Below are 24,347 nucleotides of genomic sequence, written 5' to 3'. Positions count from 1 at the left end.
TTACCCACTGACTGACTCACACACCTGTAGATAAAAATACAGTTATATATTTATTTATACTAGAAAGTGTTTGGTCTTACAAGAGCAAATCTTGAGAGGAAATTGTGGTCAACAATATTGCAATGTGTGTGTGTGTGTGTGTATGGATAAACTTAACTATAATAAAAAGTTAACACTTGCAAATAACCAAAATACTTTTTTAAAAACCAACTGATGAACAAATAGTCCACGAGACCTGATAAATAGAATAATTCTCAATGAAAAGACAGGAATTAGATTTACAACAACTTTTGTTTTTGACAGTTAATGTCATAAAATTTGATTTATTGATACCTAAAGAGGGTTTGTTCAATTTATACGACTTACATAATTAAGTGTGGTCAAATGTTTATGTGAAAGAAACATGCTATTATCATCAGCAAAAAAATAAACAGTAACAAATGAAGATGCAGTGACCAAGTCATTAATGTAGATGAGAAGCATAAGGGGTCCAATCAAAAACACACTGTTTTTCTGCTCTGTTTTCTGTGGCCATCACAGTTAAGTTCCCAGCAGCGTATGTAGCTATGATGTTTTTTGCATGATGATGATTAATGATCTCAACTTTTTTTTTTTTTTTTTTTTACACCTTACAGTAAAAAGCTTGACTCCCACACTGCTGATAAGACATGATGATTAAACTCTAACAATAAAACTGCTATTTAAACTGAAGCAGCACTTAATAGGTTATCGCTACATAGATCTATTTGACACAGATGGATTTTTCACATTATAGATGTAGATCTACTATTATACTGTGCAAAATAAATGATGTTGACTTGTAAAGTTGTAGGTAAACTCGACATTGTTCAAAATCACTTGGCGTGATGTTAAAAGGGGACATTTTAGGTCAATGGGTTGGACAGAGTCGTGGTTTAAAAAGACTTTTGGATAATTAAAGCTATCTTCAATATGATCTTTATGACATATACACATAAACACATAAAACAATGACAAATGATCACATGATCACATGATCAAGGGCACTAAATCGAGCAAGAATAGAATAGAAAAGGTTTCTGTCAACCAAAATGCCTCTCAGTATGATTTAGAATATTTTTGAATTTCATTAATAAAAACAAACAGGCTTCTCTGTCAGCATGGTTGAGGCAATAGCTGGCGGTCGGTCAAGAGCAGTGAGGTTAAATCATGAACGCTCACAAATCTGCCAACTCGTGGAAAATAGAAATTGCAGCAAATCAAAACTGACTTGGTGAGACATTCATGCAGAACATGGATTATGTTTTAGAGAGTACATTAAGAGGGGGCACGCTGCCATATTGTAGGAATAACCACTGAAAGCAGCATTTTTTCATTATTGTCACCTTTTTCCTCATAGCTATTTAACTTTTCACCACCTACTGCTCCGCCTGTGTGACACTAGCACTTACAAACTGCTATTTAAGGAAGAAACCAAACAGAAAAAGTGGAATCTTAAAGTTCAAGGCCTTATCGGTGTCAACTGACATGAAATGAGTCTTAAAGTTGTAATCCTCAAGACTTCAGTCCTGGTTGATTTGCCAGCACCTGTGGTTACCTTCTTAACAGCAAGTGCGGTTTAATACTATACTTCTTGTGGAACTACTTTGTCAGAACAGAGGAGCACTGGCAAACAAACTCTTGTTGTTTTGATAAAGAAATCCATTAATAATTACAACCATGATCAGATTTTATGCTACACTCCTCAGGACACAGCACCTCAAAGTTACTGAGGACTTTGAGGTGTGCAGCCTCTCGTCTGAAACTCTTCATCTCAGCAGCTCACTGAGGCTGCTTCCTCTTGTTCCATTACTCCCTTGCAATAATAAAGAAATGATCCTCTGACAAAAAATAACCCAAATTCCCAAAGTTTTGTATACACATTTTAAATGAATGATTGTGTTTCCTGTGATGAACTACATTAGAATAAAAGCCACCTCATATTTCACTGGTTGAACACGTTTAAAGTGAGGCAGCTGGGGTAGGGAATGCTCTATTTGCATTAGCAGTAACTTAGCTTTGATACAGTTTAAAGAGCGCAAACAGTGAACAATGAGGTTGTTATCAATAATATAAAATTACACTCCATAGTATGCATCATTTCCTGTGAATTCATTGTTCTTAGAAAGGCTATCTGAATCCAGGGCAGGAATGGCAGACTACGCCACTATCCATATAAACTATAATATAGAGGGGTGATTTCTAATACACTGAATGGTTAATAAATATAACTTTAAGGTGGGTCCTGCTTTCCAACCTGATCTTCAGACTCCTTCTTAAGGGAGGTTCCTGTGTGAAAGTTGAGTTTTTTCATTTGTTTAGTTTCATGCTTGATGATTATTCCTAAATCGATGTATTTAATCAAATTACCACATAGGTGGGGCCAATGCCTTTCCCCCCGGGTCAGGGAAATCTGGCCATGCTGCTGTAACTGTACATGAATCAACATCTAAGATATTAAAAGATTAAAGTCCTGTATGTTTTTAGTAATTTTCAGAAAGAACACCCTATCATAAACGTATTCAGATACAATGCATGGGACCGTAACTGAAGCTTTTAAAAGTATGCTGTCTCTCTGCCTTCAAAGCAGTCTGGCAGTTCATCAATGTAATAAATCCTTGTGTGAACATTTATTGTAAGGATCTAAAAAATTAAAAAGAATCCATTTGTTTTAAATATCAAATAAGTACCAACACAACAAATATTCCTCGTGTCACTACTCCTACAAAAGTCCATCATCAGAATGGTCACACTATTTAAAGTTTGTGCTGACTTTTATGGCTCTTGGGTCCTTTAAATCTGTTAAACCTTATGTAATAATCCCCAAAATATAAACAAAACAATCTTTTTTTATTTCATTTCTGAAAAATTATCCTTTTGGTCCAAAAACAACAACACACTGCAATATAAAGTGCAAAACAGGACAGGATATCTTATTTTTACTTACAGCAGCTTCAGGACTCTTCTGGATCAGATATCTATATTTATTTGTTTACTTGTATCAGAGAAAGAGAGAGCAAGACAATGAGATCTAACAAAGAATGATCCCTACAAGTACTAAAACAGAAGATGTTTTTTTCTCTCTCTCACACCTCTTATTTTGTGGTGAGCATGCAGGATGCAGAACCTCAGGAGTTAAAAGTTAATATAAATGTCAAATCCAGTGAGCTTTTCAACAGTTGAACAACAGGCCCAGCGGTAGCTTCAGTGCTGGTGGAGACAAAATCAGAGCTAAACCTAGAGTGACTTTAATTGGACATTAATTATGTCTCTGGATGCATAAATTATTTTCTAACAATCCAAAATAAACTCTGCTGATAATAATAACACTGCTGCTCTTTGCACATTATTCATCCATGTATTTGACACTTTCATCTAATCATCTTCAATGTGCCATTACTAAAACAGAATGTGGAGAGAGAGAGAGGAAGTTGGCAGAGAGACACAAGGAGACTGATGGAGAGAGAGGGAGAGGTATCTTCTCCTCATCTTTAATCCACACGTTAAATATCATATTCCTCCAGACTTACTTTGAGCATCTTTAACTTCTTCTACAATCTTAGTTTCTGACACCTAAATTGTAGTTGTTAAATAGCAGATAGTAAATTAACGTAGTAGCTTACATAATAAAACTCAGCATGTGGTTTTATGAGCAATAACGTTTTTAATGACCTTTAATCTCATTTTGTACTAAAGCCTCTCCAACCCAAAGCTCTATCCCTGCATACTAAGAAGAAGTCTTTTTCAGCAAATTGGCACGGTCGGTCAGCGCAGCCAGAGTGAGTCTGTGCTCAGACAGACAACAGCACTGCATGAAAAAACTCAGCCCTCTCATTAATTTCACTGGGGTGTTGAGGCCGAGGGCCCCGGAAAAACAGCTGACCTGACTCGACTCCTGCTGAATGTGTTTTGCCTTTCAATTCAAACCAGTGACCGGAGAGAAGAAATCAAGAAAAAAGTAAGAGAACCAAGCTGAAAACGAAATGACCTGGGCAAAGTCATGATTTTACAGAAAACGTCCATCTGGAACTTTAAGTCAGCTCTAACAGTACACAGCCTCAGCACAGCCCTCATACAGTCTGGCTCAATCAGATTATAGACGGGTTAAATAAGAAGAAAAGTACAATTGAGCAATCAATTGACATCTTCTGCAAAAACTCAAGGCTTTTTAGCACTGAACACATTACCAAGTCACAGATGATCTGAGAATAGACAGCAACCAAAAACAGGGAGAGAAACTGGAGGGAGAAATAAGAGAGGGATCAATTTGAAGAAGAATATTGATCAAAGGAAAGTAAAGAGAGAAGGGGAGAAAAAGAGTGAAAATGATGAGAGATAAGAGAAGTGGAAAGTGATAGAGAGATAATGTGAGAGATGGAAAATGTGGAGAGCCAAATGGATAAAAAGAAAAGGAGAGTAATTTTAGAACCAGGCAAAGAGAGAGAGAGAGAGAGAGAGAGAGAGAGAGAGAGAGAGAGAGAGGGGAGAGAGAGTGAAAATGCAAGAGAAGATGTTGGAAAAAGATCATGTGAGAGTGGCACAACGGAGAAGAAAAGAGAGAGAATGAGAAGAGGGGAGAAAGTCATTGATCTTGAGAAAAATAGAGAGGGAAAAAGAAAGGGATGGAAAAATGAAAGAAAGAAGAAGAAGATGAAAGTGGATAGAGAGACAGAGGTTAATGGGATAAAAAGAAGTAAGACAAACAGAGAAAGAGAGATGGTTATCGACCATCTGAAACTGCTCTAATGTTGGCCACAGGTGCTGCTGTCTCCACACTGGAGACATCTGTGTGTGTGTGTGTGTGTGTGTGTGTGTGTGTGTGTGTGTGTGTGTGTGTCTAACAGGGCTAACAGTGTTTACAGACAGACAGCAGTGAAATCATCACGCCCATTTAGACGCGGCGTCAGACTATCAGCAGTCACACAAACGCACAAGCACACACATAAAGAGAGAGAGAGACTAACACACACTTCTGATCTCTGTATCCCCCTGTCTCTTTCTTTTTTCCTCTCTTTTGTTTAAATCTCCCTCCTGGTCTGCAGGCCATCAGCCGTATCATTTCATCAACACGCAGTGATGTGCTCCACTACATTGGATTACAGAGACTCACACCAGGATCCCTTTTTCCATTTGAAGAAATGCACCAGCAAACCATGATCTATACTTGACACTGTGTGACAACAGGTCTGGTTGCAGTTTGCTTTGGAGAATGTCCAAACTAAGCAGGGATTCAGACAGAAAACAGCCCTGGGTTAAAACAGGTGGGTTGTTTAAGGTAACGGCGACACGATGAAATTCAAACCACTGTAGTTTGAGTAACAGATGAATGCGTTTAAAGGCGTATCAGAAGCCAAAACACTGCACAACAGTTGCAGACAGGGAAGAACGTGGGAAGTTATCACAACTGCAACTATTTTGTCTTTTGACGTGAAAATCACAGGTTAAACAGTAGTAATACTCCGTTCACGTTACAAAGTAATCTAACAGGAATGTGCGCTTGCATGTATTTGACTGGCCAGTTAAAGCTTTGCCAATGATGTTGCGTGCAGCAAGTTGAGCATGGTTCAACTCCTTTGCTAGACGGCCCGGCGCTGGCACCCTTGCTCCATTGACAGACTTACTCAATTAAAATGAATGAGGAGATTGTATTTTTCTTGCAGGGATAAAGTCGATCGCGGCCAAACCCGGATACATTTCAAAATGCATCTTTTTGTCTCCATGTTGGCCCTTTGTCCACACTAAGCATGAAACGCTGGTTCCATCCTTTAAGTTACTGAAAGGACACAGCAGGGAAACAAGCTTCAGTTCAGTCATTCATAGAATCAAAGTTTCATATCAAACATAAGGAAAATGAAGATTATTCAAATTTTACCAGCTTCAAGATTCATTTTATCACAACAATGACACTGAGGCTGAGTTTTAAACTGATTAGCCAAAAGAGAGTACCAATCATCCATGTTGAACCTCAAAATAAAGGAAATTGCATTAATTTCTGAAATGGTCAAATTATCTTTGCACATGAGTCTCACCTACATTAATTCTAGTTTTGGTCCTGACGGTCTAATGATCTAATGATGCTAATTAAATACTTTATTAATTATTGACCCGTCACTGTGATGAATTAGAAGCAGTTCATTATTTTCCTATCATACGTTAGTTAATGAAGACATGGAGCAGTAAAATGTCATCTCACTGACGTCAGGCCAGTTAAGCGTTTCAAAGTCAAACAGATAAGTTTTATGACAATTTTTGAGAAAGGAAATAATTGTCTTATTGCCATAACAACAACAAACAAAGCAGAGTTTGGCAGGAGACTTTGTTGCTGATGCAAATGAGCTCTTGACTCTAGGAAAACAAAAGCGGAATCGCCCACGATAAAACACCAGCACAAAAACACCACTCTGCTCAGAGACCTCCAATTAAACGTGTAGCTACACTTACCACCGGACTGTTCTGGATGTGGGTGTGTATGTGTGTGTCTGTGTGTGCATGCGTGTGAGTGACTCAAACCACTGTCACCTTCACTCGCTTATGAGTCATCCCTCTAATTAAGAGACCGGAACTGTGACACCTTTCAGTGTCTGTGGAACAATTATCCAATTAGGTGAGCTGTGAGACTGCAGGCTGACGTTTCTCACTCCGAGCTGGACAGAAATAATCTATTTGTCCATCCATCACCTCAGTGTGTTTGTGTTTAGTTTCATGGAGGTTTACCCGTTGGTCAAATTGCCAAAAGCACTGATAACATCCCTGGTAGATTGGTTACTCCAGCACTCGATGCTTACACTTTACATTCATTTACAGTAGATTGAATATTGTGCCTACTTTGTCTGATTGTATTATTGTTTGGTTTCTAAATTGTTTTGTTACAACCAATACTAACCCTTGATATAGGTGTCAGTGTAAAATAGCATCAGCCAAATTGACTCAGTTGCTATGAAGTGAAAGTATGGATCTCTTGTATGTCAACTTTTCAGGAAATAAAGTTCTAATAATCTATATCTTTGGCAATAAAGGGATAGTTTGGGTATTTTAAAGTGGGGCTGTATAAGGTACCTCTCTACCTACAGTAGATGACGTTCAGGGAACCCCCAGTTTGCAGAAGCAGACAGGAGTCCCTACACAGAAGCAGAGCACTGCAGTTTCAAGCAATTCCTGTTCATTTACAGATATTGCGTTCAAGAGAATGAGACAGACATGAGGTCACGGTGACCTTGATCTTTAACCTTTCGCCACTAAAATCTAATCAATTTATCCTTGGGTCCAAGTGGACAAGTTTGAAGAAATTCCCTCAAGGCGTTCACACAAATAACCCCAAAACATAATGCCTCCGCACCGGCACTCAAAATGACGTGCTCAGCACAACACACCCACAACCCACATGTTTAAATTTGAGTATGTAATTTACATTCATAGCACCGATTATGGAGGTATGTCATGAAGTTGCAACTGGCAGATGTACTTCATTTCAGAAAAAACAATTTGTCCCTCAACCCTTAAAAGCAACGTCCAGACTGCACTTGGTGGAAATCCCAACAATCTAAAATAGATGACATCAAACTCTTTTCACAACATTTCACAAATGAGCAGAATCTGTGGTTTTCGCATTAAGCAATGGTGTTCTGTTAAGTTACAGTATAATGTGATAGTGAAGTGCAGTGGGTGTCGATCCTCCAGTCAGGCTAGCTGTTAGCGTCGTTCTCTAACACAGTAGCCGTTCTGGCCCTTAATCACAGTGATTACTTAACCACAGAGGCTCTTAAGTGCTGCTTATCAGAACTCCTCTGGAGAGCAATTACACCATCACTGCTCTCTCTTTTCACATTCACCCCCCTCTGAAGCTCCTTTTTTTATCCCTGTGTCCTCTCCCCTACATCTATCATCCTTCTCTCGTCTCCAGCCTGCCTCCTACTTCTCTCCTCTCTTCTCGTCCTCTTCCTCTCTTTTCTCCATTGCTTATGCTCTGCTCCCTCTTCTTCTTGTCCCATCTCCTTTCCTGATCTATTTTTTAGTTTTTGAGATATTTCAGTCTGGATCAAAGTGGTGCACCAACCAGCATTTCCCATCCCTGGAGCCAGGTGGCTAAACATATTGACTACTCTAAAAACTATTAATTATTGTCTGATTTGGTGCATACTCACATTTGTGCACTTTTCAACCAAACTTACTGTACATGAACTGAATCCTGTTCTGAAGCACAGTCCAGCACTGCATGTTGTTCTGAGAGAGTGATGTTGCAGTGAGCTGTGTTGAAAAGTAAGCCGAATGAGTGTTTGTCTCCCAAACTTCACCCAAGGCTGAATGCATCCTTCTGTAAAGGTCACACCACTGTCTGACTTCTGAGGGACACGGTGAACAAGGAGGGAGTAGAGAGATCTATCTGGGTCGAGGGTTGAGGAGGAGGTAGCGGTGTGTGTGTGCTTGTTTGTTGGTTGCGTGTGTGTGTGCTTGGTTGGGGAGTGGTAAAAGGAACTGGTAGGTAAGTAAAGCTAGGGGCTCTTAGCTAACCACAGTCATCCTTCTGCCTCCAAGGTTGAAGCTAAAACAGCACAGATTATCTTTCCTAAGAGGTCAGAAATAGTTCAGTACGAGGGATGAGGGGGGGGTTGAGGACAGGATGGTTTATTACGAATGTTATTATAAACAATACATTGAAATAGAGACAACAAGACAACAAGAGAGAAAAGACAGTCATCTGATCGTCGATTTTTTTCTCTCATTGCCAGATTGCATTTTATTGCTGTTTTTTTTATAGTTTTGAAGCCAGCGAAGCAAGTTAAAAGCTGAAAATTGAAATCACACCAGAGACACAACAACAGGGGGTTGAAAGAGAGCGAGGGAGGGGGGGAGAATGGACAGAAAGAGAAGAAAGAGCACAGACATGGAGAAGAGAAGAAAAGAAGATTCTACTGATTTTAATATTACAACTGTTGGAGTTGAAAGCCGGAATTCTGTAGGAGGAACAGAGGATTCATTGTGCCGACTGTTTACTAAGAAGACCATTAAGGTCTGTTGAAACATTTCCCTGCAGCTCAATGAAGCACGATGCTTTCCCGGAGATCACTGTCTCTCGTCTGTCTCTCTCATTGCCTGAGGTGGCTCATCTGCTTATTTAAAGACTATTACACACATACTCAGAGTTTGTCAAGTCTTTTTTTTTACCCAAGAAATTGACTAGTCATAATAAAAACTGAATTTTGTTCCAAAGACTTCTCAACATTTCTCTCAGAGGAAGCAAGTGGCTGCCATTCATTCTTCTAAAGCATCAAAGTCAACTTCCAGAGGGTGAGATAATCCGTGACAGTAAACATGAGTCTATAATTTGATTTGGTCAAACTCCATTCATCCTCCTTGAAGTTGTGTGGTTTCATATTCCTGCTGCATTCTGTTTCCTTCTGTTTCTTCCTTTTGCATTTGTATAAAGAAATGGAAGACTCTTGCCAGGAAATAATCCTTCAAAGACGCTGTATAAACTTTCCTCTTGCATCCATATCTTTTAATTCAGAGTATCTGCGCCAGCCCAAAGAGCAGTGACTTCACAACTTCGACACAAAGCAATTAAAGATAAAACTACAGTACAAGGAGCTTGGCGTCACACACAACACTAGCAAACCTGCAGGATCTTTACTGTTACTGTTTGTTTATCATCTGTTTCTGACAGAAAAATGCATGAACACAGCACTGTCGAGCAGCAGAATTAAGTGCTTGACCTTTATCTTATATCTCCACCAGCAAGTAAATGCAGTACAACTGCTGCTATGGCAAAAAAAACAAAAAACTGGATCACCACCAAATTATAATATTGATATCCTATTGATTGTCAGACGGGCCGAGGTTTGAAAACTCAACCTTCCTCTCCTTCCTATCTGCAGACTGCTTTTCAAAATGATCAAATGGCAAAATTACAGGTAGCCAGTAAATGAGCTACAACAAGGTTCAATGAAGAAGCTTTACACATAATAAACTACGTTCTAAAAGGTTCTTCATCGCATCAAAGGTGGTTCTGCTCCACCTCACCCCTAAGAGAACAATGTTCTGGTCCCTGCACAGAGCGAGATATAGTTGGAGGGGCTCAGTGACACAAGCGGGTGATTTAGTTGTTCAGTCTCATGATTTATTTATTGTCTGCAGTCAAAACCCCCGGAGCTGTGGCAGAGACACAAGTGGCTACTGTACTGTAACATCAACGCTTCCAGCTCACCCCATGTTCCATTTACTAATGCAATTTGACTTGGTCTTGCTACAAGTCAATGGGAGCAAAAACCAGCCTGCTGTGTGAAGAGTGGAAGTGATGTCAGGCGTAGAATACAAGTTCAGTTCAAAGTCGGGGGAAAGAGCAGAGGAGACGCTTATGTACAGCATGTGCTGACTTCATTTTATTTCCTTTGATGTCTTAAAACCCCTCTGACAGTTTATTATGTATAGTGAGAACATTATGTTGACTTACTGTAGAGTGTTTAATCCACATCATAAACAGTGAAGCAATCTATGACTGAATGTTATGGGATGTGAATATGCTGACATACTGACCTAATGATCCGAGTTCCAGTAATAAGCCTAACAACTACAGAAAATGTATAGATAAATAGATAGATAGATAGATAGATAGATAGATAGATAGATAGATAGACAGATTTATTGACTACTTATAACATTCATTTAAATATTTTATCACTTGAATATACCCATTTATAGAGTGCCTATAGTATAACTGCTATTTTATATTCCTGTGACCTTATATTGTATGTATGATTCACCCGAATTCAGTTTTGTTGTTTGGAAAAATACTTACAGTACTATACCAATAATAATACATAATACTAGTAATCCACGTTAGTCCAGTATGGGTATTTACACATTCACATACAGAAAAGTACATGTTGTAAGAGACAAATTAGACTAAAAATACATGTTATGTATGTAACGCCTGAGCCTCTGTATAGCAGGTGACAGTTTCACTCACACTTCTTCCTCTGTGTGTCAAGAAAAGAGTGAAGACAGAGCTGAGTGAGGCGCACAACGCTGTACTCACATTCAGGATCCCGGATCCCTGCTGTCACCTCCCCAAACTGCGGGTATCCATCCGGAGGAAAAGTCACTTCATTTCACTCAAAATCCGCCAAAAACCGTTCAGTAATAGTGCTGGTGGTCAGGTTACACAGCCTCCAGAGCGTGAAACAGTGTGAGCGGAGTGGCAACAGCCGGCAGACTGAGCCACACAGAGAGGGGGAGAGAGAGAGAGAGAGAGAGAGGGAGAGAGAGAGAGAGAGAGAGAGAGAGAGAGAGAGAGAGAGGACGTCATCATTTCATGCAAAATGCGACTCTCTCTCTCTCTCTCTCTCTCTCTCTCTCTCTCTCTCTTTCTCTTTCTCTTTCTCTCTCTCTTTCTGTGTCTCTTTCTGAACATAAGGTGCAAATAAATGTAGAATCTTAATTATTGTGCTCAACTAATTTTGTCTGTGAATTATCCCTCATCATTTAGCCCTAGAGAGTCTATTCAGGGTGTCACAGTTGCAGTGTTCTGAGTTCTGTAATATACACTGTCCTTCTCATTATCATTTAAACAACATGGACGATGGGAAGTGTGAGGACCAGAGAGGTAGGTGAGCGTGTGGCATAATGGATTACCTATCTCAAGCAAGTTTAAAGCAGTGGTTCTCATCTCGTCTGGTGTCAAGAACGCCCAGATTGATACACAGCAGGCAGTGGACCCGTATTTGATAAGATGTGGTCTCAAGGATCCCCCTGATTAGATTGAGGTATTCCATAACTGTCTATACTGATATCGATAGATTATGGATTGGCAGACTAACAGTGAAAAGTGTGAAACCTATGAACAGATCATTCTTATACATTATCTCACTGGGCTACAAACAATCCCTGCCTCGAACTTTGTCTGTTTCAAAGCTCCAGTGTGTAACATCCACAGGTATGTTTTCATTAGTGTATAATCAGCTGGAAATAAGAATCATTGTGTTTTACGTTATCTTAGAATGAGACAATTTGATTTACAACACAGAGCATTTCCTCTTCCTCCGAGGCCATGCTGGCATGTTTGACCGCCATGTAGCAAGTTTATAGAGTTTCACAGCCATCGTAGTTTCACTTGAGTCAAGAGGTTTCAGTTGGTTTCAATCTCACCGCTATATGACTCTAAATCCTACACACTGGTCCTTTAATGGTTAGAATGAGTGTCAATCATACGTAACATGTACTGCCTAAAAAATTAAACTAACAGTAGGGTCCTTAAATCTTATGTCCGTGGTCAGGATTACAGATGAATGAATGAAACAGGTCGTTCTGCTGCAGCTCTACTTCTTTTCACCTGATAGAAGACAACAGAATATCAGGACTGGTTGTGCCAAGAAAGTGTTATCTGGACAGCACATGCAGCTCTTGGGCAACAGACCACTTCCTGGCTCGTCTGTAACCTGGAGGGGAGACGACGGTGTCGTTTCTGTGGAGAATCAGAACCTGATGTCCAGGCATTTCTCAGAATAAGCTCCATGTGTGTTGTGTTTGATGATGACCCTGTGTGAAAGCTGGAGGAGGCTGGCTGCGTGCAGCTTCACTCTTTCCGCTGCTCTGATGAGTAAATGTGATCATGAATTAAGAATTGTGTTTTCGTTACCTTAGAATGAGCAATTTTATCTGCAAATAGAGCGGGTCCTCTTTGGATTCTGCCATGTTATTTACAGTAACCCAGAACGGACCAACCAAACACTGGCTCTTTCACATCTCAGCACAAGTTTTGCAGCCAGCGTCAGTTTCTCAAAGATGAGTGGATTGGAAGGCAAACTGTAACTTCACCCCTAGATGCCACTAAATTCTACACACTGGTCCTTTAAGTTACAGTTGTAGAAGGGGTTAGGGTTAGACAAGGTGAGCCTCCATGTAATGGTGTAAATCTCGCAGCTATCACGCAACATTTCACCGAGACACACCCCCTTTTGGCCATAATTTCAGCCGTCCCACTCGGGGCTCCTCAGGGTACACTGAGCTAAATGAGGGTGAACGTATGACTCGCAAAACAAATGATGGCTGCGCCCATATTGAGATGTATTTTCTTTGTATTTGTACTAAGTTGGTCGTTTTAATGTCGATTTTAAATGCTCTTACACACTTTACATTGCTGCTTTAGTCCGGTCACCAATTTATGCATTGCACGGTGTTGCTGTGCGTGCAATACATGATGTTTCATAACTAGGTTCGGGAACAAAGACCAAACCCTGCAATCATCTAATTTCCGCTCAAAACTTACTTAAGCACACCTTATCCGTTCACTCCCTCCTTGACTCATTTCCCACATCCCTCCCTTTCTTTTTGTCTCCCTCTCTTATCCAAATACAGGAACCACTGGGACAGTTCCCCCACTCAGTGTCTCGCAACCCACTCAGTTCCCTCTTACATCGCACCCAACCCCTCCATCCATTCATCAATCCACCAACCGACCTTCTTTCCTCCTACCTTCATTCCTCCGACCTCATCCATCCCTCATCCCTCGAACCTACCTCCATCCCTCATCCCTCGAACCTACCTCCATCCCTCGAACCTACCTCCATCCCTCGAACCTACCTCCATCCCTCATCCCTCGAACCTACCTCCATCCCTCGAACCTACCTCCATCCCTCGAACCTACCTCCATCCCTCGAACCTACCTCCATCCCTCGAACCTACTTTCACCCCTCATCCCTCAGTATACCACATTGGTTCACATTTGTTCATTATGTGCAATAAACGTTTCTTATTTCATACATTTGATGGCATGGTCATTGTTAGTGAAAATGTAAAGTTTTGTTTTCGAGCTGGTTTGCTAAATAAGCTAATGTAGCTAACAATAACACTAGCCTGCCACTGCCCCTGGTGGCCCCTCGAGGCCCCTGGTGTCTCCTGGTGGCCCCTGGAGGCTCGAGACAAACGCCACAGCACTTGCTGAAATTGAAATAGGCGAAAATGGCAAAATATTATTGAGATGTAAGACTTGCAATAACGGAATTACTTGAAATGTTAGTGTTTCGGTAACAAAACATATTATTATTTCACACTGAACTTGTTTAGAAGAGCCACAAGCAATAACAAGACAGCTGCTGCACTGGTGGCGTCCATGTTCTTTCCGACTCGTAATGCCCAAAGACAAATGGAACGCTATAAGTGGTACAAGACAGGCAATTACGTCACGTTCTCGCGTCAGAGCAACTCGGGCGGGGGATTTACGAGACAAATTGATAGCACCGTAAGTCCATCCGGTGTTCTCACTACTGAGTTTGTGTTGTTGTGGTATCTGTTCGAGTGTGTATCTGTGTGTGTGTAATATCTAAACCGCAGTCAAGTAAAAGCCAAGCTTGCTGGTGTAAAACATCTCCCAGCAGTGAACTCATTATGTCCCATTAAAACACATTAAAACACCATCCAGCTCATTTACTACGGGGTTGTTATGGGAATTTAGCAGCGCAGAGCCACTGAGTGCTTCCGACTAACTGCACAAAATCTGTCTCTGAAGCCTTTGTTTCATTTCTGTTTATTTACATGGTGAGCCTGCTGCTTTTCATCTGCTTGATCTCTCCCCATAAATGTTTCAAGATGCTTCCAAATCTTTATATGATCTTGTTTTATATATAAAAAACCCCACTGGGATAAGTGTGTTCACTGTAAAGTCATAAAGTACTGCAGACACAAAATATGACATAGGGGATTTAAAAAAATACTATACAATGAACAACAATGCCACCAAATGAAGAAACAATTTAAAAACAAATTGGCAATTTATTTGCAATCTTAAGTACAAATATACAAAGAATTGAATAGAAGATTAGAAGAAACTGTAGTTGGAGCTTTCTATGTCATTTACTGTTTTTAACCTTTTTGTTAAGTTTAGGTTAAAGGTCTGTGTGTAAGATTCAGTGGCATCTAGTGGTGTAGTTTCAGATTGCAACTCAGTAGCTTCACCCTCCAGTGTTTGATTTGTCTATTCTGGGCTACTGTAGAAACATAGTGGTTCAACATGCCGTCGGAATCTAAAAACAGCTCATTCTAAGGTAATGAAAACACAGCGAGTCTCATTTCCAGGTGATTATACACTATTGAAAACATACCTATAAATATTATATTCAATTTCTGCCAATAGATCCTCCTAAACCTTACACACTAGCCCTTTAAATCATCTTAAATAGCATTAGGGTAAATCACTTCTAATTTTCAATATTGAAATGAGTAATATAATGTCGGTAGGTATACATTTGCAAGTACCTATAGGAGTAAACATAAATGATTTATTGGTTTACAACATTCAACAGTACCACAGTGACTTCCACAGACTCACAGTGAGGTTCATGATGAGTAACAAAAATACACATTCAAAATTCAGTCATATTAGTCACGTTATGGTGCCAAAGGCCTTCATCACGGAAGACATTTTACATGTCACTTCTTCAGTTTCCCATCCTGGTTTTGTTCACGATGGCTTACTGTAAACACTTCCTGTGACACTTGAGTAGAATGCTATTGTTATTAGTGACACCTGTACTTTTCCTACTATGACAAGTCAATACATCTGCTGTGACAAACTATTCCTCATCTGTCCGCTCGTACCACCTGTACCCAGGAATTCATTAGCTCCACACTATAAATAGAAGACTGTTCATTCTCTTTGTTTGCCAGATCATTAATGATGCTACACCAGTCATTGTGTTCCTTGTGTTCCTCCTGTTTCTGCCCGCTTCCAGTTTGGTCCAGAATGCAACAACGTCATCTCTTCTGTGTAAACTGCCTCGAAGGAACACTTTCCTACTCTGCCTGTGTGTCTGCATCCAGTGTAAACCCACCGTGACGTCAGCTATTGGTTTATGGACAACCATTTTGAAGCCGAGAACGTGGAGCTGGTGGGTGACGTTCAGGCAGGAAAAAAATGGCGGCCTGATCACAAACTTCCTCCTATTCCAGCTAAACAGTACACTAAAATAAGTTCTGAAATCATTGTAGGTGAGAAATAAGCAGGCAGTGCAGAACAGAACAGAACAGAATCTTAATTTATATTTGCTCAGCACTGCCTGGTTTTACAGCTTGATCTGACTGACTTGTTTGAGAATGACCTGTCAGTCACAAAGGAGCCACGCCCCAAAGCATATCTTGCATTATGGTCTATTTTACTCTAAATGGGACCATCATTTATAAAAGGAAGATCAAGAAGACAGTCAAAGGGGGATAAAATAACCTCTCTACAATCATATTTTTACTTCTCTTTAGTCTCCTTGATAAACTTTGTCACTAAGCCAGCACTGATTCATTTACAGCTACATTACAAGGAAATTAATCTAAAACAAAAGCAAAACAACAGGGTGAAACAGACAGCTGGGTTAACAGTGGTGCGCTAATATCTTTTGCTGGCAAACATGTCTTTTCTTTCAGTTTAGTTTAATTAGAAACTTTTTTAAAGTAACAGTTGACAGTCTATTTAAATATTCAGTATATTTCCAAACCATGCTGCACAAAAGCTTTAGGACATTGTATTAAATAGTGCACTCACTTCAGCATGTGTCTGTCCACATGTATCCACACCCATCACCCTGTACCAACTGTGTTGAGACAGGTGGTGTCTGCCGAACACAGAGTGGGTCCAGGCCAATGTGAAACAGACAGAATCGGCACCATGCAGAGATGAAAGACTAACCTTCATCTTCATTACTGAGCACTATTTTTATGACTTGTTTAGAACAAGCTGTCTGGGAGGTGGGCAGCCTGGAACTTTTTGGTGATCCCCTGACTTTTCATCTAGTGAAAAGAGCAGGCCCATGTTTTCATTCAAACAGTGAAACATCTCAACACACTCAAGGGATTGATATCATTTGGTAAAGACATACATGGTTCCCAAACGATGAACTCTATGGATTTTGGTGAGCCCATGACTTTTCATCTAGCACCATCATTCACTTTCTCCAGTTACTGAAGTGTGTGACCAAATACCTGCAAAACTCATTACATCTCCATCCCCCTCCGCTGTGCTTTCTGTTTCGCAATGATCAGCAAATGCTAGCATGCCAACAGGTTAACAGGCTTGTTAGTGTGCTGATTTCAGCATTTAGCTCTTAGTAACACTGTATGAGCCTCACAGAGCCGAGAGCATGTGTGTAGACTCAGGTTTAAATCAGTGCCACAGCTGTACGTGTAGCTCTGCCTGACGCTGTGTGGGTGCAAACAGTTTACTGGAGAAGTTTACTTTGTTGTATTTTTTGCGTTTAGTTTGTTTGGGTTCACACTGCTCGAGTTCGAGGAGGTCTTACCTCCTGGAAGTCATTAAAGACGAGCTGTTGCCTTGACTAACAGATTACATCACACTGAAAAACATTTTGCAGCTGAAGTTAAGGCACCTGTGCTTTTGCTGTTTGTCTTTCACATGTGAAAAGGGAAAGTTCAGATCTTTTTTCTGGGTGCGATTTCTGTTAAAAAACATTACAATATCGAGTCAATGCCAGGGCTAAGTTTAAATATTGCTAAATGTGATCTGTGCCTGCATCTATTTCTACAGCTGTACAGATGCTTACATAGCTCTTACACTTTAGGACAAGTGCTCTGTTACTCTCATATGCTTTTCTAACAGCAGCCAATGGAAACCTACTGTACATAAAATGATTCTCATGTGGGTTTTTTCCGCTCTGTGGGGCGACCAGCACACAAACCGCTGTTACTCAACAACGCCCCATACATCAACACGTTGCTCAACGGGCCGTCGGCAGCCGCTCAGACACCCTGGTGCTACAGAGAATAGACTGCTGGACACAATCTGCATTCTTGACCTTCTCTCTGAGCTCTTCCTCTCCTCCACTCCCTGCCTCTGATCTTTATCCTGTTCTCTCCGCTTTCTCCATCTTTCTGTCTGTTTTCTTTTTCTGTTCTTTTTCTCAGTCCTTTTCACACACTAGAACTACTATTATACTACTTATTTGTAAACTTTACACACACACAGTAACCTGTCAAACATAAAATGAAGGTGTGGTTCACGCAGTGAGGCTGAATGTTGCCTCTCCCAAATAAATCTGTTAACAAGTTGCAGAGTGAAATTTAGACTCATTGATAATGTACAATTACTACATACCTCAACATTATACCATGCATTCCCACAATGTAAGAGATTATACTTTAGTCTTACAGAAAAACCAAAAAGACTCACACTAGTATGAAACATATCTGCTACAGCTGTTTGAGTTGCTTCATCTCTCAACATAATGAGTGGAAAGTCGTGTGCTGAGATTCTACAGTGAAGATCGTGACAGGGAATTTTTTGTACTTCTCTTATATCAAATGAGGTAAAGGTTATCGAATGGTGATGCACAACCACTCCAAATAATCACAATGTAGACTGTAGAAACATGGGATTGAATCAGCACAGTCAAGAGGAGTCAAACACACATGGAATATGCTGTTAGAAAACAGGCATGTGACTTAAAAACTGTGGTTTTATTGAGTATAAGTTGTTGTCAAAACCAAAACAAATGTCAAAAACCCCACCACCCCTAAATGTACATAAAAAGTATGGTTTCAATACATTGCATATATTGCATGCATATCTTTTGATACAGTTAGTACAACAAATGTTTTTTTTCCATTTTACACAACTGTAAGTTGTTACTCACTACACTTTAGTGTATTACGGTATACTTTTCTCAAATTTTCATTTAATCATTCTTTGATTCTCTCTCTCTCTCTCTCTCTCTCTCTCTCTCTCTCTCTGCCTGATATTGTTATTAAACTGTGTCTGGAATATTAATTGATGTTTACATTTTTCCAAACACAACATCTTGGCAGACACTGTGGTGTATTAACTCAACTGCAACCCATGCACAGATGATAAACTGTTGTGCGATGCAGACATTCAGCCAGAGTTGCTAGTAAACATCCCACAAAGCTATAGATAGATATAAGATTACTTAGCCTACTTGCAATTTCATGAGAAATATTTACAATTTTGAATTAATGACAAATTCAGGTGGTTACATTGATTTCCCTTGATTAGTGTTTATTAAACATTAATGTATGTTGTTAACCAAAAACATGAATGAAATGTTATTTTTCCAAATGCTTAATCATATCCAATGAAATGATTTTTATTGGAATCCAAATCTTTTTTTATTATAATGGCGGAAACACCTTCAATATTATCTCTGTAATTCACTCAGTAGTGCCATTTACCTGCATGCAATAACATTTAACCAACTCTGTCTCACAAGTCCAGTTCTTTACACCAAACACAGCTGAAACCATGCAAAAAACAAAAGAGGAAATATTTTTAAAAGTTGGTCTTCTGAAATAACAACATCCAAGTATTGTTAGTACAAAGGGGAACTGTATAACAGAAGCATTAAATGGTATCACTTTTGTTTAGACAAAATCTCATTCCTCATTATGACCTTTAGAGGGATACAAACATTTTTTGGAGAGATCAACTTACTGATCACTCAACACTCATCGGGCAGAGACATCAGGCAACTTGTGTTATCTCAACAGAGATACAATTAGAACATGTAGAAACTTTACATGTACAAAATCTACATGTCACAGAGTGTATCTGCAGTGCTGTGGAGGAGGTTGTAGTATCTTCATAGGAAGTGAACATGGTGAGCAGTGAAAGACTGTGTATCAGGCAATACATATAAAACAATATGTGCAAATATATATTTGTCTCATGTATATCTTGCCTTATGTAAGTATACCCAAACAAGACTTTTTCATGCAGTTTGTTTCAGAGTCATGAAGGAAGAAAAAAAAGGAACCAAAAACTATCTATTGCAATATTTGTGTTTACTGAAAAGTTGCTCAACTTTTGGCCAAGAATTATACAACAAGAACACAAAACAGACTTGTTTCTTACTGATGTTGTTTTTTTTTAACCTAACCAGATTCAATCAGTATTGAGTAACAAATTTGTCAAATCTGTTGCTTTGTCACTCTGTTATTTCATTTCTGCAAAAAGTAAGTATCTTGGCACCTCTGTGCTTCTCCTGTGCATGTTGGTAGAAACATGCAAACAGAACCGGGATCTGTCAAAACTCTACCTTTAACGTTGGTGTTCCTGTTTTGACCAATTTCTCAAAAAGCATTTGTCTAGTTGATTAACTTTTCCTCGTTTGTGTCTGACTGCAGAATTTTCTTAACAGAAACATACCAAGTAAATCTGTTGGAGCATCCCCTAATGCTTAACAATGTATAATTGTGTAGGCATGGAGTGCATCTTCTTATAGTTAAACCTGCAGTTACCATCACAGTAGGAAACATTTTCAGCATGTGTATTTCGGTCCCAAGATAATCAAGTTGTGTGTGTGTGTGTGTGTGTGTGTGTGTGTGTAGGTGGGTGTGCATGCGTTTGTGGCAGCCTCAGGGTTGGACATTTTGTGGTTAAGACCCCAGACTGTCAAAATATTCCATCCCGTGTTATTTGATTCAGTGTCTCTGAGAAAAACTCATACTTTTTTCTGTTCTCACGACTTATCTCCCCTCTGCTGCAGCGCTTACGGCGATTTTCATTTTACATCACTCCTACATTTTTACATTTCTTCCTTAACACAAAATGGGAATGAAAATGGTGTGGTTCTTCAACACAGTATAAATTCAAAAAAAGCATTTTTGCTATAAAACTAGTTTATTTTTAAATTGCAAGACTGACATTTATTCATCTCACATATGTTTGGATCAATACTTTTGAAATGATTAAGGGATCTTTGGTTGCTGCTTTACCTCCCCGTCAGTCTGCCCCCATCCATTGAGCTGATTTATGCCAAATATATTGTTACTCTGTTGGTCCCAGCGAAGAGAAACTTACAATATGAATGCATTAATCTCTTCTAATATGTAGCCTTTTCCATCTTACTGTTGTCTCTGTGAAAAAAAATGCCAACCAGAGCAAGCTGCTTTCTTTCAATGAAAATCAATAAATTACAGCCCACATCTTGACTGATTTACATTAAATCCACTTCACTGTTGTGCCAAGCTTAAGTCCCCTTCTTCAGTGTTTGGCACAATATACAGCTTGTTCTTTTATCTAGTGCTAAACTGCAACGGCACCACAATATTATCATCTACAGTGCGGCACTGTCAAAATACAAAGTCAGTCAAATAACTGGCAGAAAATCAATATTTTGATAATCATTGAGTTGTTTATCGAGAAAAGATGCTGAACATTCTTTCATTGCAGTATATTTACTTTAAAGTCTAATAAAATTGTTTGTTTTCCATACAGATCTCAATCTGGTGAAACCAAAATGATATGGTATTATATGGTACTGTCTTTGGTTTCCAACTACACATCAGCAGAGGCCCCTAATTCAGTTTTCTGAGTTGTCTTCTGGGAAAATGAAATTGTCCATATCGTGAGTTCTGATAAGCTCCTGTCTCGTGTATATTTTCTGAATATATACTGAAAAACTACCCTCAAACAATGATAAAGTCAGTGTCTGATTGTCTGAGAGAGCATTCTGACTGGATGCAAGCCTAGAAAACTTGTAGCGGTGTGTTTGTGTTCAGTAGTGTAACTGTTTGGTATCTGAGGGGAATGTGAATAAACATTTGTTTGCAATAAATCTCCCATAGATAATAATTTGTATGAAAGCTGAAGACACTGTGGAATGTACTGCTGCTGCTGCTGAGCTATTTAGTTAACTTGTTTGAGCTCTAAAAAAAAAGGTTGTTGTCAAGGTGATGTGAAACTATAAAACCCCTATTGGGGTCATGTCCCTGTGAATACGTCTTCTGTAAATAAATTGCAACCTTCCTTTGTCATCATAAGCCTTTGACACTCAACCACCAAATTCTACTGTCCATCCTATCAAACGGGTCGTTGTGTTGAGTGCTACCTCACAGTTGTCCAGCATCAACTTCTTTCCACTGGTGAACCTGCGAGGTTTGTGGTATTGTGCCTCTCTAATCTCAACATTTATCACTTCCCCCGGTCAAATATCTGTTTACATGGTGTCTTTCACCATCGCTATGCCGATGATACCCAACTCTCTCTGTCTTTCCTGCCCGAAGACCCTCCATCTCTGCATGGATCTTAGCCTGCCCCATCTCAAAATGGATGATCTACTGCCACCTTTAACTAGTCTCTAAAAAACAGAACTCCTGGTGATCCCTGCCACTTCTTTTAGCACAATATTCGTATAAACTTTGGCACAAACTATCTTCATACATGATAAATGAAAAGATAGTTGATTGAGTACAATATTTGTCTTTGAAATGTGTCAAAAATTGCTATGCGTTGTCATTCTCATGCCTAAATAAATAAATTTACAGCATTTAAACATCAGTTGTGCATCTCACAGACTGAGGTACATACAGGACAATTTAAATAAAAGGAAACACAGAAGTGTAAACATGATTTTGTTGGTGTAGATGTTGCTGTGAAATATCCTTCCAAACTGATAAGATAAAAACCCAATAATACCTATGAGCAAACTGCTGCAGCACAGAGTAGATAAAAATAAAATAAACATCATAGAGGACAAGGTCATGTGACTCTGGCGGATAATATCACAAAAAATATATTATTTTTAACACACACAGCACAAATATTTTTCTACAGAGACTTATGAGCTCATGGTGAAGTCATGGGTTTAATTCAACAGCTGGGAGTGTTGTACCTGAGGAGGTCTGTTTATTTATAGCTACCAAATTGTGTTTCCGTGCCTTGAAAGTGTAATATAACACTTTTTTGAAGGATATTTGCAAAACATGTGTATTCTCTATAGAAATGTGACTATCAGTATGTGCAACAGCTTTCTACAAAAAAAACTGAAAAGGTTTGGAGTCCTTCTAGGAAGCCTATAGCGCTGCCTCTTCGTCCTTGTCCTCTGTGTCACCCTTGTCCTAAAGGTCGATGTTTATTGTGTTAAAGTTTAGGGTATCGTATGTCTCACGCTCTTCCTTTGCACTGTATGGGAAGTCCTTTTGTCCTTGTAATTTTCAGGTTGCAGTACGTCCAATAATGTTCATAGAAGCAACCGAGACAAATTATTGTTTATTTCTTGCTATACATAGCATGTACAGTTATTCTGGCTCAAAATACAGAATGAAATGGAAATGCTGTACCAATGCAAGTCGACAATGGAAACTATCAATTAAATAAAACAACATGAAATATGAACAATTAGACAAACTATAGAAATGAACCAATGATTAAAATTAAAACTTGATGGTTTATTGGAGTTAATTTGATTTTATTAAACTTTTACTTTAGAATTTTTTGATTTCATACTGGCCTTTTACCCTGTGATGGTTTTTTCACTTTTTTAAGACAGAGGTTCTGTGCAATTTTGCTCAAGCTGAAGCATTTTCAACAAGTTGAGACATTCTCAGTTTGTGGAAGTCTTTACCTCAACTCAGATCCTGTTCATCTGATTGTGCCCACTTGCTTCTTTGCATTGACTTGATGTGCCATTGCCTCTACAGATTTCCTTTATGATCACTCTGTGCACACCAGTATGGATCTAAAGTAGCTTTAATGGTTACATTTTTCTGTTTGGTTCTTCATTTTGTTTAATTCAAATGGTCACACATAATTGCTGTGGCATAATTTGTCATTTTTCTGGTAGCGCAGTTGATATTTCAGTATATACGTAACACAAAAAGTGTCTGAAGTTCACTTTTTAAAATCCTGGCTATCTCAGAGATTCAGTCTTCCTACGAACCTCCTGACCACCTTTGACATTCATGCTTTGGTTTATTGTGAGGAGCTACAGGGTCTCGAGCCCGTCACCCTGACCTATGAGGTGTTGACAGACAACAGGCCATCGTGACCACAGTACCAATGTGACCTAACCCTGCTCACTGCCTGCAGAACAGCAGATAAACTCTGGACTCTTCCTCCTTTGCTTTGACCTGGTCCCCCCCCCCCATCTACCCGAAATACACCCTTGAACAGTTCATATCATCACTCTTTGTAAAATGCATTCAATGTTATGATGAAGTAACTGACCTGCTGAATTCAACTACAGTTACATGTGTGGAGGTAGAGACTAATAAAGAGAGGATAGTCTAAGTTGCATATCTAAATGTAATATGTTGTAATGCATTCTGGTCTGCAGGCTGATGCAAGATACGATTTTGATATTGTTGTTAATATCTGCCTATGTGCACATAATTATCACCATGTTTTTTTATTTACATGATTTCTTTGTAGTCTCATTACAGAATAATTATTTGCAATGTGTCAAGATCAGAAAACTGTTTTCTCACAAGAGCCCACAAATCCATTTCAGATACAGCGGGGGTAAAACCCAGGGAAAAACAATATGAAGACAAGCGGAAGTGCTTTACTTACTTGCAAAAAAATGATTATCTATTGTAGG

At 39.3% G+C, this 24,347-nt stretch overlaps 2 protein-coding genes across 2 annotated transcripts in view; one reads left to right on the top strand and one right to left on the bottom strand.

Annotated features, from left to right (window-relative positions):
* Positions 1-11,247, bottom strand: part of gpr4 (G protein-coupled receptor 4) — a 46,419-nt gene extending 35,172 nt beyond the window's left edge. Inside the window, exon 1 of the mRNA XM_051398640.1 lies at positions 11,051-11,247. The gene's annotated coding sequence lies outside the window, so the exon portion shown is untranslated. The remainder of the gene's footprint in view (positions 1-11,050) is intronic.
* LOC127362650 (rhomboid-related protein 4) overlaps positions 1-24,347 on the top strand; it is a 424,067-nt gene that overhangs the window by 361,274 nt on the left and 38,446 nt on the right. The gene's annotated exons all lie outside the window — the stretch shown is intronic.

Source organism: Dicentrarchus labrax, unplaced genomic scaffold (assembly GCF_905237075.1).
Source record: "Dicentrarchus labrax unplaced genomic scaffold, dlabrax2021, whole genome shotgun sequence".
In the NCBI taxonomy this organism is placed as follows: Eukaryota; Metazoa; Chordata; class Actinopteri; family Moronidae; genus Dicentrarchus; species Dicentrarchus labrax.
The sequence above is the reverse complement of the archived record's forward strand: the minus strand, read 5'-3'. Positions and strand labels throughout refer to the sequence as shown.